The sequence below is a fragment of the Phyllobates terribilis genome, unplaced genomic scaffold (genome assembly GCF_046119375.1).
Source record: "Phyllobates terribilis strain yellow unplaced genomic scaffold, ASM4611937v1 Scaffold_3__8_contigs__length_932513732, whole genome shotgun sequence".
Lineage (NCBI taxonomy): Eukaryota > Metazoa > Chordata > Amphibia > Anura > Dendrobatidae > Phyllobates > Phyllobates terribilis.
The window spans coordinates 750,538,593-750,557,607 of record NW_027362763.1 but is presented as its reverse complement, the minus strand read 5'-3'; positions in this window follow the sequence as shown (position 1 = coordinate 750,557,607).

Here is a 19,015-nt window from a genome sequence, read left to right as displayed (position 1 = left end):
CCTGCAGAGATCCATCCCCTGCCCCTCCCCCCACCCCGCTGTACACTCAAACTGCGTATTAACATTAATTTTCATCATTACTGAGAAAAAATCCAGTTATGATTTTGGTGCACGAACAGTTATCGAACATAACCTCGAACAGCCGAATTTTTCTCAAATCGTTCGTGTTCGCCGAACGGCTCGAACACTGCCCAAAACAACTCAAATTTGAGATTGGCGAACAGTTCGAGTAGAACAACGCTCATCTCTATTGAAGATACACTAGCATGTTTGGCCTGAGACAACTCAGGCAAGTGTTTGATCCCCAACACTTCCAGACAGTTCACAAAGACGCAACTGTTGCAAGAGTCAGGGGATAAGCAGGTGGGTATGGGTTTATTTTCTATTTAAGGGTTTTTGATACTTTCCATCCACTTTGAAAAATGTTAGATAGTTTCTTTAATCTTATAGTAGGGTACTATTACTCTAGTGCTCTATTTTATGGCTTTCCTTAGAGTGGTGTCATGCATGTGGGTTTGAACCCTTGAGCCTGTGCTTTGTGGTCAGCTTTTCTGTCCGCCGAGCCACAGCAGATACACCTTTTCTCTGAGTGTTTAGATTCTGCTATCCTTGCTTCAGTCTTTTTAGGGTAACAGGTGTTTTCATTTACTCATTTGTCTGCCCTATCACCTTTTGGGTGCAGCTTTACATACTTTCCACCTGCTGAAATTTCCTGCTGATGATAGTCTCATTTGGATGTCCAGCCATACTGCTGTAGCTTAAGCCAGTCAGTGAAAGACCAGGTAGGGTTTATCTCTCTGCTGTTTCTGTTCTTTACTCTGCGCCTATTTTCTGTTTCTTTTTAGGAAGTAGGCGGCATATTCTCTAACAGTGCGTATTTAATCCTTTATTTTGTATTTCGTGGTTTGTTTTACTCACTTTGGGATCTCTTCTATTTCAGTACACTTTCCCTTGTGTAAGTAATTTGCACTCTGCTCTGTTCTCTTGTTCTTTAGGAGAAAAGTGAAGTGCTTGACGGCCTTTAAGGCAGCATAGGTCTGAGTTGCCATTGTCTAGTCTGTGGTTAGGGCTATCTCAGCTCACGCAGGTACCACTGAGGACTGCGGGGTCAGGAACTCTAGGCTGTTCAGGAACCGGCAGGGTCAGTTGTAGTTTTCAGTGTGTTACGTATTTTCCTGAGTGAGTTGCTACACTATAATAACAAGTGGCCAGTTTTTCCTTTTATTTTATTCCCGCTGCTCCCCTGAGCATTCTGTTTAATTAAAGTCCATATCGCTCCTTCGTTTACACTGCCTTTTAAGTCAGTGTGAATTTTTATTTCCTAAACAAGGGGGCGATGCCCAGGGAATTTTCTGGGGAAGTGTATTCAGATTGTCCTGAGTAATTACCCTGTGAGCAACACCCTTGCCCTTAATATAGACCATATTAAATAGAACTAAATAAAAAAGCCCATATATTTGGAACCATATGGTGGATTAAAAAAAACAAGCAAAAAACCCCCAGCGTACTCAGGTGAGCATCAAGAATAAAACAAGGCCACTTTTGATCCAGTGACAGGTCCACTTTAAGCAGTGGTGTCCTACTTGACCTTCATTCATAGATCTGGCTTGCATAGTGTGTGACTTATGATACTTAGAGTAAAACCATCATTCCAACTGTTTCCAGCTCAGACTGAAATTCTATCTACATACAGCACTGTGCAAAGTTTTAGGCAGGTGAGGAATAAATGCTGAAAAGTAAAAATGCTTTAAAAAATATACAATGGTTGAAATAAGTGTTGAACATAACACCAATTTTCTAAGTAAATATATTTCTAACAATGCTATTGACATGTAATTCTCACCAGACGCTGGTAACAATCAATCCACTCCACACAGGAAAAGAAATCAAACCACGGATTTTCATAAATTAAGTTATGTGCAATAATGAGAAATGACACAGGGAAAAAGTATTGAACACACTTACAGAAATTTAACTAAACTTTGTACAAAAGCCTTTGTTGGTGATAACAGCTTCAAAGACGCCTCCTGTATTGAGAAACTAGTCGCATACATTGCTCAGATGTGATTTTGACACATTCTCCCACACAAACACTCTTCAAATCATGAAAATTCCTTGGGCTCCTTCTATGAATTCTGAGCTTTAGTTCCTTCCATAAATTTTCTATTGGATTCAAGTAAGGTGATTTTCTTGGCCATTCTATCAGCTTTACTTTCTTTCTCTGAAACCAATTGACAGTTTCATTAGCAACGTGTTTGGGATCATTGTCTTTCTGAAATGTCCACCCTTCAATTACATTAAGTTTGCCAATGCCGTATTATGGCATCCATAGAGTTCAAATTTTGTCTCATCTGACCAGACTGTATATTCACCCAGTATTTCACAGGCTTGTCTAAATGTTGTTGAGTAAACTTTAAACCCACTTGATAATGCTTTTTATTCAGCATTGGACTCTTGTGTGGTGAGTGTGCATATCGGCCATTGAGGTTGAGTGCATTACTTATTGTTTTTTTTAAACAAGTGTACCTGCTGATTCCAGGTCTTTCTGTAGCTTTCCACAGGTGGTCATTGGTTCTTGGATAACTCTTCTGACAATTCTTTTCATCTTGTGGGGCGCACCTGGTCACTGCCGATTTAAGGTGAAATAATGTTCTTTCCACTTCCGGATTCTGACTCCAACAGTGTTCACTGGAACTTTCAGTAGTTTAGAAATTCTTCTGTAACCAATGCCATCAGTGTGTTTCGCAACAAAATAGTAGCAAAAGTCTTGAGACAGCTCACTGGTTTTACCCATCATGAGATTTTTCTTGTGTGGCATCTTGTTAATGAGACACATTTTTATAGGCCATCAGTTGAACCAGCTGATTTTATTTTTCACTAAGTGGCAGGATTGCTTTCTAATTACTGATCATTTTCATCTGGTATCATGAGTTTCCATGGATTTTTGCACCTCTCTTTCTTAATGTGTAAAATACTTTTTCCCTGTGTCATTATTACAAGTGTTGAGCGAGCACTAAAATGCTCGGGTGCTCGAAGCTCGGGCTGAGCTCACCGTGATACTCAGGTGCTCGACCCGAGCAACGAGCCCAATGTTAGTCTATGGGAGACCCGAGCATTTTTGCGGCGCACCCCCGGCAGTCTGTAGAAAGCCTAAAAAGTGCCCAAAACGATAGTGACAGTGCTCAAATGGCATGGGGACAGCATGGGGATCGCCCCAGGAAGCATTTCTGACCCCCAGGTCACTGCTGTCAACAACGTGGTCAGAGGTATTAAGCCACTTTTACGGGCTCACAATAAAACATTCAAAAACAAAACTGAAACTGTTTTCCTGTGAAATATGTTAAGGAACATCCTTTCCAGGGTAAAGACTTGTGTATAAGGTAAAATAAATAACCAAAAACAAAAATACTCCTCCACACCTTGGGCTATGTTCACAAATAGCATTTTTTATGCGTTTTTGCACTTTTGTATTGCTTTCAACCGTGACTAATGCATTCACCAGGAAATGTCATTTTAACATTTTACAACCTTATCTGGCCATGTGCTGTGTGACACATGCATAAAGTTCTGAAAAGACATGGCAACAGCATGGGGAAGACCCCTGGAAGCATCTCTGACACCCAGGTCACTGCCTAAAAGTGTGCCCATCATAAGTGATCCTTGCCGCATCAGAAGATGCAGACTTGCAACTATCCCCGTGCAAGTCCTTGTCCCAGGGCAGTGTTCAATTGTACCTCCCCCATTCCTTGCAATGCAAGCGCAAATATGCAGCCAACCACCCACCCACCCGCAGGCTGCAATTCTATACTGCTAGCTTGCACTTGAAATGGGGCCTTTTCGTTTGGAGGAGGCCGAAGCAGGCCACTACCTCATGGATGCGTCGGCGGCGAGGTCTCCATACTCAGTCCCCAGCCGCCACTATTTGTCCCAGGAACCTTCCCCACACTTTTCTTAGCCTGGCCTGCTTTAGGGCAGCATTGGACGATCCCACCAGACAACCAGAGACTCCTCCGGTGGGCCCTGGCTACTCCATCAGGGGAGTTGAGAGTGCCAGGGTGAGGAACATGATGATGATGATAGAAGTTAGCATCTGCTTTGTTTTCTTGGAACGCACGCGTAAGTGTGCAGCCTGCCACCCACCCACCCCCAGGCTGCAATACCATACTGCTAGCTTGCACTTGAAATGGGGCCTTTTAGTTTGGAGGGGCCAAAGCTGGCTACTACCTCATGGCTGCTTCGGCAGCGAGGTCTCCATACTCAGTCCCCAGCTGCCACTATTTGTCCCGGTAACCTTCTACCATACTGCTAGCTTGCTTGCACTTGAAATGAGGCCTTTTAGGCTTGTGGAGGCAAACGCCGGCCACCATGTCATGGCTGCGTCAGCGGCCTGGTATCCATACTCAGTCCCCGACCGGGTGTCCTTACTCTGTCCCCAGCCGCCCCTATTTGTCCCGATGCGCCTTATACACAAGCACGCATACCAAAAAATTACCTGTGCCCTCCCCAGTGCATTTAGTGGGAAGGACAGCCTATTCCACTGTAGTATGTGCAAGCCAACCCCCTGTTCATGGCACATGCGAAGATGCCTCCCATCCTGCACCAGTCGTTGCAGACTTGCACCTATCCCCGTTCAAGTCCTTGTCCCAGGGCAGTATTCAATTGTACCTCCCCCATTCCTTGCAATGCAAGCGCAAGTATGCAGCCTGCCACCCAGGCTGCAATACCATACTGCTTGCTTGCTTGCACTTGAAATTGGGCCTTTTAGGCATGTGGAGGCAGAATCTGGCCACCACGTCATGGCTGCGTCGGCGGCCTGGTATCCATACTCAGTCCTCAGCCGCCCGGCGGCCGGGTGTCCACGCTTAGTCCCCAGCCGCCCCATGGCCGGGTGCCCACACACGGTCCCCAGCCGCCTGGGGGCAGCCGGGTGTCCATAAACGGTCCCCAGCCACCTCTATTTGTCCCAGTGCGCCTTATACACAAGTGCGCATAGCAAAACATTACCTGTGTCCTCCCCAGTGCATTTAGTGAGAAGGACAGCCTAACCACAAACACGTGGACAAGTGAATGTGGCCAGGGATGGTCCATCTCACTGATGCCTTCACACTGGGTTAATATTGTGGAAACTGGGACACAGTTGGACACTGGGATGCAACACGTCCTCCAGACATAGAGGATTGCGGGTCCTGGGTCAATCAGGCTTCAACACAAAGTTCAGAAGGTAGACAGCAGCAGTGGTCGGCCTCCTACACAACGAGTAAATTATTCATGATCTTGAGGCAATCCATCTCCTTAGCTTTCTGTTACTTGGAATGCAAGAGCATGTATGTAGTAGCGGCTAGGCCTGAGGTGGTCAGCGTTTTGGCGCATATCATACCTCCTCCGAGGATTGCTGGATGTTTTCGATGCTACTATCCCAGTTCTATGACTCCCGCTGAAACAAAGCTTCAGGTGATGAATGATGGATGAGGTGGTGGCAAAGGAGAAAGAGCAGGAGGAACAGGGACCATTCACATCAATATCAGGCCAGTCAACCACACATGTCTTGTAGGATATGTTTCTGTACCAAAAGGAGCGGTTCGGCTACACAGTTATAGGGCATACAGTGAGTGCAATGCCTACCAAAAATTTTGAGGCACTCCAATGCCCCTTGGAAATGACATGGAGGTCAGAGGGCCTTAACTAAACCATTTTTTCCATTTATAGCAATTGGGTTTCCTGTACACTGTTGGAAGGCTTTCCAAAAATTATGAAGAACTGCAATGCCCCTTGAAACAGACGTGGATTACAGCGTACTAAAAACCTTCTACCCATTATTGGGGAGTGGGTCTCCCTTAGTGTTCGCCAATGCATTGAAAAGCAAAAGCTGACTAAAATTAGGAGGAAATGCAATTCCTGTTGGAAGAGTCATGGAGGTTAGAGGTAATTAAAAACAACATTTCAATGCCCCTTGGAAGAGCAGTGGAGTTCAGAGCAATTTAACAAGACGGTTATAATGCCCCATGGAAGAGACGTGGAGGTCACAGTAGCTTAACAAGATGGTTTTAATGCCCCTTGGAAGAGACGTGGAGGTCCCAGTGGAATAAAAAGACAATATCAATGCCCCTTGGAAGAGTGGTGGAGGTCCCAGTGGAATAAAGAGACAATATCAATGCCCCTTGGAAGAGTGGTGGAGGTTACAGTGGAATAAAAAGACAATATCAATGCCCATTGGAAGAGTGGTGGAGGTCGCAGTGGAATAAAAAGGCAATATCAATGCCCCTTGGAAGAGTGGTGGAGGTCCCAGTGGAATAAAAAGACAATATCAATGACCCTTGGAAGAGACATGGAGGTCACAGTAGCTTAACAAGACGATTTTAATGCCCCTTGGAAGAGATGTGGAGTTCCGCGTGGTTTAACAAGACGGTTTTAATGCCCCTTGGAAGCGACGTGGAGGTCACAGTAGCTTAACAAGATAGTTTTAATGTCCCTTGGAAGAGACGTGGAGGTCACAATGGAATAAAAAGACAATATCAATGCCCCTTGGAAGAGACATGGAGGTCCCAGTGGAATAAAAAGACAATATTAATGACCCTTGGAAGAGACATGGAGGTCACAGTAGCTTAACAAGACGATTTTAATGCCCCTTACAAGAGCCATGTAGTACAGCATATTAAAAACATTATTCCCATTATTGGGGAGTGGGTCTCCCATAGTCTTTGCCTATGCCTTCCAAGCAAAAGCTGCCAAAAATTAGGACAGAGAAACTTGCAATGCTGGCAACACGGACCACGGTCACCCTGGTGGTATAGTGGTGGTGGAGGCTGAGGATAAGGAGAAGAGCAAAAAACAGCCAAAATGAAGAAGCGTATACCCATGTGTGGGTGTGAAGCGGTGCATGGGAATACACCTCCCGAAATAACACAGTGGATTTGACTTTATGTTACTCTGCTGTCATTTGGTGGTGATGAGAAGTCTGGCCCAATCCAGCCCTTGTTCATTTTGATAAGGGTCAGTTTGTCAGCATTGTCAGTTGACAGGCGAGTGCACTTATCAGTTATAATTCCCCCAGCGGCACTAAAAACACGCTCCGATAACACGCTAGCGGCAGGGCAGGCCAGTACCTCCAAGGCGTACAGAGCGAGTTCATTCCAAGTGTCCAGCTTGGACACCCAACAATTAAAAGGCACAGAGGAATCACGGAGGACGCTCTTACGGTCGGCAAGGTACTCACTCACCATCTTTTGAAACTTTCCACTCCCTGTGAAAGTACCCCGCGCCTCAGGGCCTGTAAGCTGGGCGGGTCTCTGAAAACGGTCCCAGAACGTTGACAGTGTTCCCCTGCCTCTGCTGGATTGGAGTTGCATCTTTCTCGCCTGTACGCCTTGGTTGGGCAACAAACTGTGACCTCTGCCGCTAGAGTGTTCAGATGGGAATTTCTTTAACAGTTCTGCAGCAAGGGCCTTCTGGTACTGCCCCATTTTTGTAGACCTCTCCACCTCAGGAATAAGAGAGTGAAAGTTCTCCTTGTAGCGGGGGTCTAAAAGTGTCACCAACCAGTAACGACTGTCACCCAACATTTTGACAACGCAAGGGTTAAGGCAGCGTAACATAAAGTCAACCATGCGTGCCAGACTGGTAACGGGCAAGACTTCTGTGTCCTCACCAAGATGACGACTGACCATGCTCTCCTCCTCCTCCTCCTCCTCCTCCTCCCCCCTGTCCTCAGGCCACCCACGCTGAACTGACGGTATGACAGTTGTACAGGTACTATCGTTTACAGCGCATGATACCAGCTCCTGTTCTTCCTCCTCCTCCTCCTCTTCTCCATCATTGTCCCCCAATGCACATTGGGATGAGATGAGGCTGGGCTGTGTGTAATCGCCCATTACGGCTTCTTGATGCATGTCATCATACTCTGGCTGCAATGCCTCCTCTTTAATTCTCTGCAGAGAGCATTGCAAAAGACAGACAAGTGGGATGCTGACGCTAATGATAGCGTCATCGCCACTCACCATCTTGGTGGACTCCTCAAAGTTTGTCAGGATGGTTCATATGTCAGACATCCAGGTCCACTCCTGAGGTCTTATGTGTGGAGTCTGAACTGAATATCGACGGCCTTGTTGCAGCTGATACTCCACAACTGCTCTCTTCTGCTCACAAATCCTTTGCAACATGTGGAGGGTAGAGTTCCAACGTGTGGGGACATCACACACCAGTCGGTGTGCCGGAAGCTGCAAACACTGCTGCAACACAGCAAGGGCGACGGATGCTGTAGCCGACTTCCGAAAATGAGCTGACAGGCGGCGTATTTTGATAAGAAGATCTGGCAACTCGGTGTATGATTTAAGAAACCGCTGAACCACGAGGTTAAGCACATGAGCCAGGCATGGTACGTGTGTGATCTCGCCTCACCTCAGAGCTGCCACCAGGTTACGGCCATTGTCACACACGACCATGCCTGGATGTAGGTTCAGCGGTCTCAGCCACAGATCTGCCTGCTCTTTCACAGCTGTCCACAACTCACAAGCAATGTGAGGTTTATCACCTAAGCTTATGAGTTTCAGCACAGCCTGTTGCCGCTTGGCTGAGGCAGTACTGCAGTGCTTCCAGCTTGTAACCGATGTGGTGATATCTGAGATGGAGGCTGAACATGAGGAGGAGGATGCGCAGGAGCTGTACACTGTGGGGGCAACTCTGACTGACATAGGGCCCGCAATCCTCGGTGTGGGGAGGATGTGTTCGGTCCCAAGGTCCGACTGGGTCCCGGCTTCCGCTATGTTTACCCAGTGTGCCATCAGGGAGATGTATCGTCCCTGGGAACAAGCACTTGTCCATGTGTCCGTTGTCAGGTGGACTCTCCCAGTAACTGTGTTGTGAGGTCACGGCAGATGTTTTGGGACACGTGCTTGTGTAGTGCGGGGATGGCACACGGGGCAAAATAGTGTCGGCTGGGAACCGAGTACCGAGGGACGGCCTCCGCCATAAGGTTGCGGAAGGATTCCGTCTCCACCAGCATAAAAGGCAGCATTTCCAACGCAAGCAGTCGTGAAATGTGTGAATTTAGGACTGTGGGCTGTGGGGCGTTGGCTGCGAATTTGCGCTTTTGTTCAAAGTTCTGGGATATGGACAATTGAACGCTGCGGTGGGATGTGGACGTTGATGCTGTTTCTTGAGAAACTGCCATAACAAGTGAAGACTGAGAGGAGGGGGCATCTTTGCATGCAATATGGACAGGGGATTGCCTTGCACGCACAACAGGGGGTTCTCTTACACGCACAACAGTGGAAGAAGCAGTGGTGACACCCGCTGACACTGGTCGTGGACCCTGGGCTTCACCCCAGAAAGTCGGGTGCTTTGCTGACATGTGCCTGATCATGCTGGTGGTGGCCAGGCTGGTAGTTTTGTCACCCCTGCTGATGCTGGCCTGGCAGGTGGTACAAATGGCCTTTTTGGGGCTATCAGCAGAGTCTTTAAAAAAATTCCAAATTCTGGAAGACCTACCGGTTGTACTGGCAACGTCCCTTGTGTTGGTGTTACGGGGAACGGTTGCCCGCCTTCTGTCTGCAGCCACCACACTGCTTCTTCCTGCATGTTGGGGTACTCTGCCTCCCTCCCCCTGTGTGCTGCTGTCCTCGTTCTGCATGTCCTCCTGCCACGTTGGGTCAGTTACTAGATCATCCACCACCTCCTCCTCTTCCACTTCCGCACCATGGTCCTCCTCCTCACTTCATGGCAATTGTGTCTCGTCATCGTCCACCTCTTGTGACAAATTGCCAGCGGCGCCTTCCTGTGGCTGTGGCTGTTCAAATATTTGGCTATCACTACATGGGATTTCCTCTTCCACCACTTCAAGCGCAGCAGGCGAGGGGCCCAACAGCTCTTCAGAGTGTCCAACTGTGGGATCAGTTGCTGTATGACGACACTCGGCATGGTGGGAGGAAGGAGCATCAGGGTGAGGAGGAGTATTCAGTCGAGACTCACGGCTACTAAGACTTGACCGTGTGGAAGACAGACCAGAGGTGGTGGTGCATAGGTGACTGGAAGTATTATCTGCTATCCAATTAATAACCTGTTCACACTGATCAGTTGGCAATAGTGGTGTTGTTTTGTGTTTCCCTAGTAATTCGGTCAAGAACTGGGAGCGAGAAGATGTGGCTGTTGGTTGTGGCACATTTTCACCTTGGCTACGGCCCCGTCCTCTGCACGCACCATCACCAGAATGTCCAGTTCCACGTCCCTTGCCACGCGGCTTGCCCATTGTAAATGAAGTAAAATAGTAAAAAGGAGATTAGAACCGTGGAAGAGGAAAACCACAGTTCCAGTTCTCTGGCCTACACCAGAATCTTTTAAACAGATATATTTGTGTCTGAACAGTCAGCGAGCCACTCAAACTCTATTTTCATTTAAAAAAGGCAAAAAGGTGGATTACACCCAGATTTGAACCGTGGAAGAGGAAAACCACAGTTCTATTTCTCTTGCCTACACTAGAATCTTTGAAACAGATATATTTGTGTCTGAACAGTCAGCGAGACACTCAAACAGGTTTTTTTTATGTAAAAAAGGCAAAAAGGTGGATTACTCCCAGATTTGAACCGTGGAAGAGGAAAACCACAGTTCCATTTCTCTAGCCTACACCAGAATATTTTACACAGATATATTTGTGTCTGAACAGTCAGCGAGACACTCAAACTGTTTTTTTTTTTATGTAAAAAAGGCAAAAAGGTGGATTACACCCAGATTTGAACCGTGGAAGAGGAAAACCACAGTTCTAGTTCTCTGGCCTACACCAGAATCTTTTAAACAGATATATTTGTGTCTGAACAGTCACCGTGACACTCAAACTGTTCTTTTTTATGGAAAAAAGGAAAAAAGTGGATAATACAGTGTAATGCAGCAGCTTGCTAGCATTACTGTAAATGGTCCAGGATGTGTTTACCGGACCATGTACCTTCCCCTTTAACTGACTGGTCACATGACTGTGACATCACACAGGTCCTGTATGCACAGTAAAGCTATGTACACATGACTGGGACAGCACACAGGACCTATACACACAGCTGACTGATCACATGACTGTGACATCAGCAAGGTCCTGTCAGTATGTGGCTGTCTGTGCACAGCATATATAAACCCTGCTTAATTTGAGACAGGTGTGTTCGGTGTGAGGCGTGAGGCTTGTGCTCCGTGTGTGTGTGGGACACCGTTTGTGAGAGGCCTAGTGAGGCCGAGTGAAGCCTGGCAGCCTGAAGGCAAAGACTGGATCCTGTGCGGATGCTAGTGGCCTTGGAAGGCAGCGGCTTTGGAGTGAAGCCTGGTACCTGGAAGGTCGAGCCTGGATCCTGTGTGGATGCCAGTGGCCTTTGAGGGAGAGCCAGCTTGTTGAGGAACCCTGAAAGGCGCAGCCTGGATCCTGTGTGGATGTCAGTGGCCTTTGAGGGGACGATGGCTAGAGACCCCTACCTGGGAAGCCACAAAGCCACAGTGGTGGCAAGCGTAATGGACTGAGACAGCTAAACTCGGCAAAGGTAATACCCTGTGCTATATGGACATTGTGATATGAACATTGCTACTTTATTACCTTGCCGTAAGCTGTAACCTGGAGCAAGTGGGCCTGTGTGCCACTTGGCTCATGAATTGTGATGTGTGTAATATGCCGGTCTGCCACTTGAGAAGCTCCCGGAGGTGATAGGTGTAAACATGCCGGGAGTATACTAAGATGGACTGTGTGACTAGCGGTTTATGCCGAAATAATAACCTGCATTGTGGTGAAAACGTAAAGACATTGCATGTGTGCATTGATTGACGCAACGAAGCGAGTTACCCCCAGTATGATGACTAGCGCTGCCTTACAACAGAGATTTGAACAGTGGAACTGCAAAACCACAGTGCTAGTTATCTGGCCGAAACCATACTCTTTTAAACAGATATATTTGTATCTGAACACTCACAGACACACTCAATTTTTTTTTTTTTTTTGGGGGGGGGGGGATACCAAAAGGTTAATAAAACGGGTATTTGTACAGTCTGACTGAGGTAAAAAATAAAAAATAAAGAGGATTTAGATAAAAAAAAAGGATTTTTCCTGGTCCCTGAGACCTGGGGCTAAGTCTAGCAATTTGAGCAGCAGCAGCACACAGGACTGTAATGCATTGTTTGTTGGTATAACCACTGAGTCTCCTATACAGCCTGCCTGCCTGATATCTGGGATGGATATTAGTCCTCAGAAGGACTGTTTGTTTGATTTTGCAGGCTTTAGAGACCCTACACTACCTATTTCATAGTATAAATCTCTCCCTAGCTCAGCAGCATTCTCCCTACACTGTCTGATCCGGAACGACTGTGTCCAAGATGGCGGCGCCCAGTTTTAAATACTCGAGGTGACGCTGTGCAGACAGCCAATCACTGTAATGCCCACAACCAACATGGCTGCGGCATTACAGTGACTGGCTGGCAATCCCTGCATGTTCATTGGCTCTGAATTTCATGAAATAATTAAAAAAAAATTGACGTGGTGCTTCGCCTTGTTTTTGTGTCCAGCCAGGTACAGCAGGCAGGAACGGGCTGCCCCCAACCACCAGCTGCCTATTTGTACCTGGCCGGAGACAACAATATAGGGAAGCCCTTTTTTTTTAAATTATTTCATGATTTTCATGAAATAATTAAAAAAAAAATACGTGGGGCTTCGCTCTATTTTTGTGTCCAGCCAAGTACAACTAGGCAGCTGGGGGCTGGAATCTGCAGCGCAGGGAGGCCCAAGCTTTCTGGCCCCCCCGCTGCAAATTGCAGTCCGCATCCACCCCAGAAAATGGCGCGTTCATAGAAGCGCCATCTTCTGGTGCTGTACCCAACTCATCCAGGGCCCTGGTGCGGTGGCTCACTGGGTAATAAAGGGGATAGGGCCAGCTTTGTATTATCAGCTGACCCTAAGCCTGAAATTCATGGGGTCACGCCAATATTAGACATGACCACCATGAATTTCTAGTAAAGTATTTAAAAAAGACACAACACCCAGAATAAAGTCCTTTAATTGAAATAAACACACAATTTTTTAATTGCACAGGAGAATTCTCCCATACTGTCAGTGACGTGCATGAGGTGAGCTGAGTTCATTGGACATGAACTCGGCTCATCTGGATGCCGTCATAGCCAGACACTGAGGAGCGCAAGCATGCCTGCGCTTCTCAGTGTCTGCGGCATGGCAAGCTGCATGCCAGCTTTTGGCTGTGATCCAGCCTGTCATGTGAGTGTAGCAGAGCTGAAGCAGTCCTGGGAACCAGGGAAAGGTAAGGATGATGTTGGTTTATTATTTTACTTTTATTGCAGAAGACATTGGCTTCAGCTGGAATGGGCGTGATGGTAAGTATGGTTTAATTTAGAACAATAAAGAATTGTGTGTTTATTTCGATTAAAGGACTTTATTCTGGGTGTTTGTGTTTTTTTTAACTTTGACTATGGGGTTAGTAATGGGGGTGTCTTATAGACACCTCTCCATTACTAACCTGGGCTTGATGTCAGCTGGCATTATAAGCTGACATCAACCTCAGCCCTATTACCCCACTGCCACCGCTACAGGGCAGTGGGAAGAGCGAGGCTAAGTGCCATAATTGGCGCATCCTATGGATGTGCCATTTCTGGAGCGGCTGACGGCTGGTGTTTCTAGCCTGGGAGGGGGCCAATATTCATGGCACCCTTCCTGGGCTATTAATATCAGCCCCCAGTTGTCTGCCTAGCCTTTGCTAGCTATTAAAATAGGGGGGACCCCACATCATTTTTTGGGGGGTTCCCCCATTTTAATAGCTAGTAAAGGCTAGGTATTCAGCTGGGGGCTGATATTAGTAGCCTGGGAAGCTCTGTGGGTATTACCCCCTTCCCAGGCTTCAAACATCTGCCCCAGCCATCTGCTTAACCTCCGCTAGAGACTAAAATTACGGTGAACCCCACGCCAATTTTTTTTTTAAATAAATCCTTTATTTTAACACTAAATGACAAGTACAGTAATCAACACTATCACTGTACTTATTATAAATGTGACTGACATGTTTCTATCTATCTAATCTATGTGTGATGCTCTATTCTTTCTGTTCTAAATTGTCGGGTACCGGTGTATGCCGCTGCTGAATTGCCGGCTTTTCATGTTTCACTGTGAGCACTGTTCCCATTGATTTGGGCAACCACTGAAATGCCACAACCACCATGGCTGTGACATTACAGTGAGTGGCAGACAATCCCTGCATTATGTGAAAAAATCCAGTTACGCTTTTGGTGCTCGAACAGTTGTCGAACATAACTTCGAACAGCCAAATTTTTTGCAAATCGTTCGCGTTCGTCGAACGACTCGAACACCGCCCAAAACAGCTCGAATTTGAGATTGGCGAACAGTTCTAGTCTAACACCCCTCATCTCTAATAATAAGCAACCATTATACCCACCTTTACGCCTAATCAATAGTGATGAGCAAGCATACTCGCAAGTACTTAGTACTCGCCTGAGCATCTCAGTACTCGAGATGCTCGGAGCTCGCCGAGTACTTGCGAGATGCTCGGGCAGATGCTCAGGTCCCCTCCCTGCATGTTTGGCGCTCTTTAGAGGGCCAATCAACATGCAGGGATTGCCAGCCACTCACTGTAATGTCGCAGCCATGGTGGTTGTGGCATTACAGTGATTGGCTGGCCACACAGCGTCATCAGGTCTGTATCAGACCGGGCGCCACCATGCTCGTCACAGTCACTCCGGAATCAGGCAGCGTAGGGAGAGGTGAAGCTGAGATAGGGAGAGATTTGGTTATGTATTAGGTAGTGTAGGGAGAAAACAAGTATATTGTACATATCCATCTCAACAAACAGTCCTTCTGAGGACTAATCCATCTGCAGAGATATCAGGCAGGCAGTGTATATAGCAGACTGCAGTGCATATAGCACAAGAGGCTCCATTCCAATTCTGCCTTCTGCTGCTGTTAGATATTTCTAGACAAAGGCCAAGGTCTCAGGGGCCAGGAATATTTTTTTGGGGATCTTAATCCTCATTATTTGCTTAAAAAGCAATCTAGAGAACACTGTTTTTCTGCGCCATTTGCTTGTTGGCACTGCAGAATACAGCCAGGTCTTTTCCACATTACAGCACTAAAAATCCAGCTATCTCCGTCACACGGATCACATATGCGTTTTCAGAAAATACTGCCATTTTTGGCCTCCATTCAAATTATTTATCACTGTGTCAGTGAAGTTTTTGACACCGGCTTGCTGTTCAAAATAGTTACCTACAGGCCAGGTATTTAAAAACTTTGTTTTCTCCATCACACCGATCACATATACGTTTTCAAAAAATACTGCCATATCTGACCTCCATTAAAAATTTGTTTCAGTGTGTCAGTGAAGAAATTGACATCAGATTGCTGTTCAAAATAGTTATTTACAGGCCAGGCATTTAAAACTGTGTATTCTCCGTCACACAGATCACATATATATGTTTTCAGAAAATACTGCCATTTCTGGCCTCCATTAAAAATTAGTTTCAGTGTGTCAGTGAAGCAATTGACACCAGTTTGCTGTTTAAAATAGTTACCTACAGACCAGGTATTTAAAACTGTGGCTTGTCCGTCACACGGATCACATATAAGTTAGCTCCAAATTCAGTAATTTGTAGTGAGCGTGGAAGATATTGTCCTCCGTTTAAAATGGACAAGGCACATGGAAAGGGACGGGGAACTGGACGTGATGTTAATGGTGCATGCAGAGGCTGAGGACAAGGCCGAAGGCAAGCTGAAATTGTGCCACAACAAACACCCACATCTTCTCGCCCGACCTTCCTGTCCTAATTCCTAGGGGACCACAGCACACCACTATTGAACCCAGAGCAGTGTCAAAAGGTTGTTGGTTGGATAGCGGATAATGCTTCCAGTCACTTAGCCACAACCACCACCATCACCCTGTCTTCCACACGGTCAATTCTCAGTAGCCGTGAGTCTGGACCGCATATTCCTCACCCTGATCCTCCTTCCTCCAACCATGCCGAGTGCCCGGAGACAAATGATCCCACACTTGGACACTCTGAAGAGCTGTTCACTTTTCCATTTATAGATTTGGGCCTCTCGCCCGGTCCACTTGAAGCGAGGCAAGAGGAGATTGCATGTAGCGATGCCCAAATATTTGAGCAGCCACGGTCACCCGAAGGCGATGGTGGGAAAGTGTCACAAGAGGTGGACGATGATGAGACACAATTGCCAGAAAGTCAGAAGGAGGACCAAGGTGCTGAAGTGGAAGAAGAGGTGGTGGATGATATAGTAAGTGACCCAACCTGGCAGGAGGACATGCAGAGCGAGGAAAGCAGCACACAGGGGGAGGGAGGCAGAGCATCCCAACAGGCAGGAAGAAGCAGTGTGATGGCCGCAGACAGAAGGCAGGCAACCGTTCCCCGTGACACAAAAACAAAAGAAGTTGCCAGTACAATTGTTAGGTGTTCCCGAGTATGGTTGTTTTTTAAAGACTCTGCCGATAACCCCAAAAAGGCCATTTGCACCACCTGCCAGGCCAGCATCAGCAGGGGTGGCAAAACTACTAGCCTGACCACCACCAGCATGATCAGGCACATGGCAGCAAAGCACCCGACTTTGTGGGCTGAACCCCAGGGTCCAGGAGCAGTGTCTGTGGGTGGCACCACTGCTTCTTCCGCTGTTGTGCATGCAAGCCAATCCCCTGTCCATGGTGCATGCGAAGATGACTCCTACCCTGCACCTGTCGTTGCACACTCTCAAGTAGCAGCATCAGGAAGCACATCCACGCCCTTGTCTCAGCTCAGCATTCAGTTGTCCATACCCCAGTCATTGGAACGCAAGCGCAAATACGCAGCCAACGCCACACAGGCCACACTACTAAATTCTCACATTTCACGACTGCTTGTGATCGAAATGTTGCCTTTTAGACTTGTGGAGATGGAAGCATTCCGCAACCTGATGGTGGCGGCCGTCCCTCGGTACTCGGTCCCCAGCTGCCACTATTTCTCCCGGTGTGCCGTCCCCGCATTACACAAGCACGTGTCCCAAAACATTAACAGTGCCCTCAACAACGCATTTACAGGGAAAGTCCACCTAATCACGGACACGTGGACAAGTGCTTGTGGGCCGGGACGGTACATCTTGCTGACGGCACACTGGATTAACATAGCGGAAGCCGGAACCCAGTCGGACCTTGGGACGGAATACGTCCTCCCGACGCCAAGGATTGCGGGCCCTAGGTCAATCAGGGTTGCCCCCATGGTCTACAGCTCCTGCGCCCCATCCTCCTCAGCCTCCTCTTCAGCCTCCATCTCCGAAATGACCACATCAGTCACAAGCTGGAAGCACTGCAGCATTGCCTCGGCCAAGCGGCAACAGGCTGTGATGAAGCTAATATGCTTAGGTGACATACCATACAATGCTGAAGAGTTGTTGACAGATCTGAAAGAGCAGGCAGATCTGTGGCTCACACCGCTGAACCTACAGTCAGGCATGGTCGTGTGTGACAATGGTCGGAACCTGGTGGCGGCTCTGAGGCGAGGCGAGTTCACACACGTACCATGCCTGGCCCATGTGCTTAACCTCGTGGTTCAGCGGTTTCTCAAATCTTACCCGGAGCTTCCGGATCTGCTTGTTAAAGTACGCCGCCTGTGTGCCCATTTTAGAAAGTCACCTACAGCTTCCGCCGCCCTTGCCGTGTTTCAGCAGCGTTTGCAGCTTCTGGCTCACAGACTGGTGTGTGATGTCTCCACGCGTTGGAACTCTACACTGCAGATGTTGGGAAGGATTTCTGAGCAGAAGAGGGCAGTTGTACCAGCATCAAAAAGGCCATCGGTATTCAGTTCAGACTCCACACATAAGACTTCAGAAGTGGACATGGATGTCAGACATATGTACCATCCTCCAAAACTTTGAGGACTCCACCAAGATGGTGAGCGGCAATGACGCCATAATTAGCATCACCATCCCGCTTCCCTGTCTTCTGAAATGCTCTCTGCTCACAATCAAAGAGGATGCAATTCAGGCGGAGCACAATGAGATGGAGCAAGGAACCATACAGGGTGATTACCATAGCGTCGGCGTCACGGCCTCCTGCCGTTCCTCACCGCCGCGGTCCCAGTCCGGCGTCCTCCAGCTCCCCTCCTGCTGCTGTTGTGTGCACCGTGCGCAGCTTCCCAGGCACTGTGCTTAGGGCGCGCGCGCGCTCCCTCCGTCTTAAAGGGGCCACGCGTGCCGTCCAAAAGAGTCCCCGGTCAATGGCCGGAGGACCATTCCTATATAAAGCACCTCCTCCAAAATGGAGGTGCCTGGGCAAGGTTGTTGTTTGTGTGCTAACACTCTCCTCATCCCTCAGGTTCCAGTGCTCGCCAGCCTGTCTGTTAGCCGTGCCCGCCAGCCTGTCTATCAAACGTGCCCGCCAGCCTGTCTATCAGCCGTGCCCTCCAGCCTGTCTATCTGCCATGCCCGCCTGCCTGTCTGTCAGCTGTGCTCGCCAGCCAGTCTATCAGCCGTGCCCGCCAGCCTGCTTGTCAGCCGTGCCGGCCAGCCTGTCTATCAGCCGTGCCCGCCTGCTTGCCTACCCAGATCACCCATCTGGCTACCAGCCGTGCCTGCCTGCTTGCCAACCCAGATCACCTGTCAGGCTATCTGCCGTACCCGCCTGCTTGACAACCCGGATCTCCCGTCAGGCTACCTGCTGTGCTCTCCCGCTGTACCTGTCAGCCTCAGCCATCTGACCAGTGGGAGTCGCCTGCTCTCACACAAGGTCGGTCCCAGAGTGGCACCTGGTCCACGTGCGCTGTCCCTCCTTGGTTCATGGAGTCGACTCATCCGCCATGCGACCAGGGTCAGTCCGAGAAGGCACTTAGTTATGACCCTCTGGTTCCTCCTTGCATCCCAGCACAAAGGTTCCACAACCTGGATCCATAACGATTACACACAGCCCAGCCTCATCTCATCCCAATGTGGATTGGGGGACAATGAGGAAGAGGAGAAGGAGGAAGAACAGGAGCTAGTTTCATGCGCTATAGACGGTACTACCTG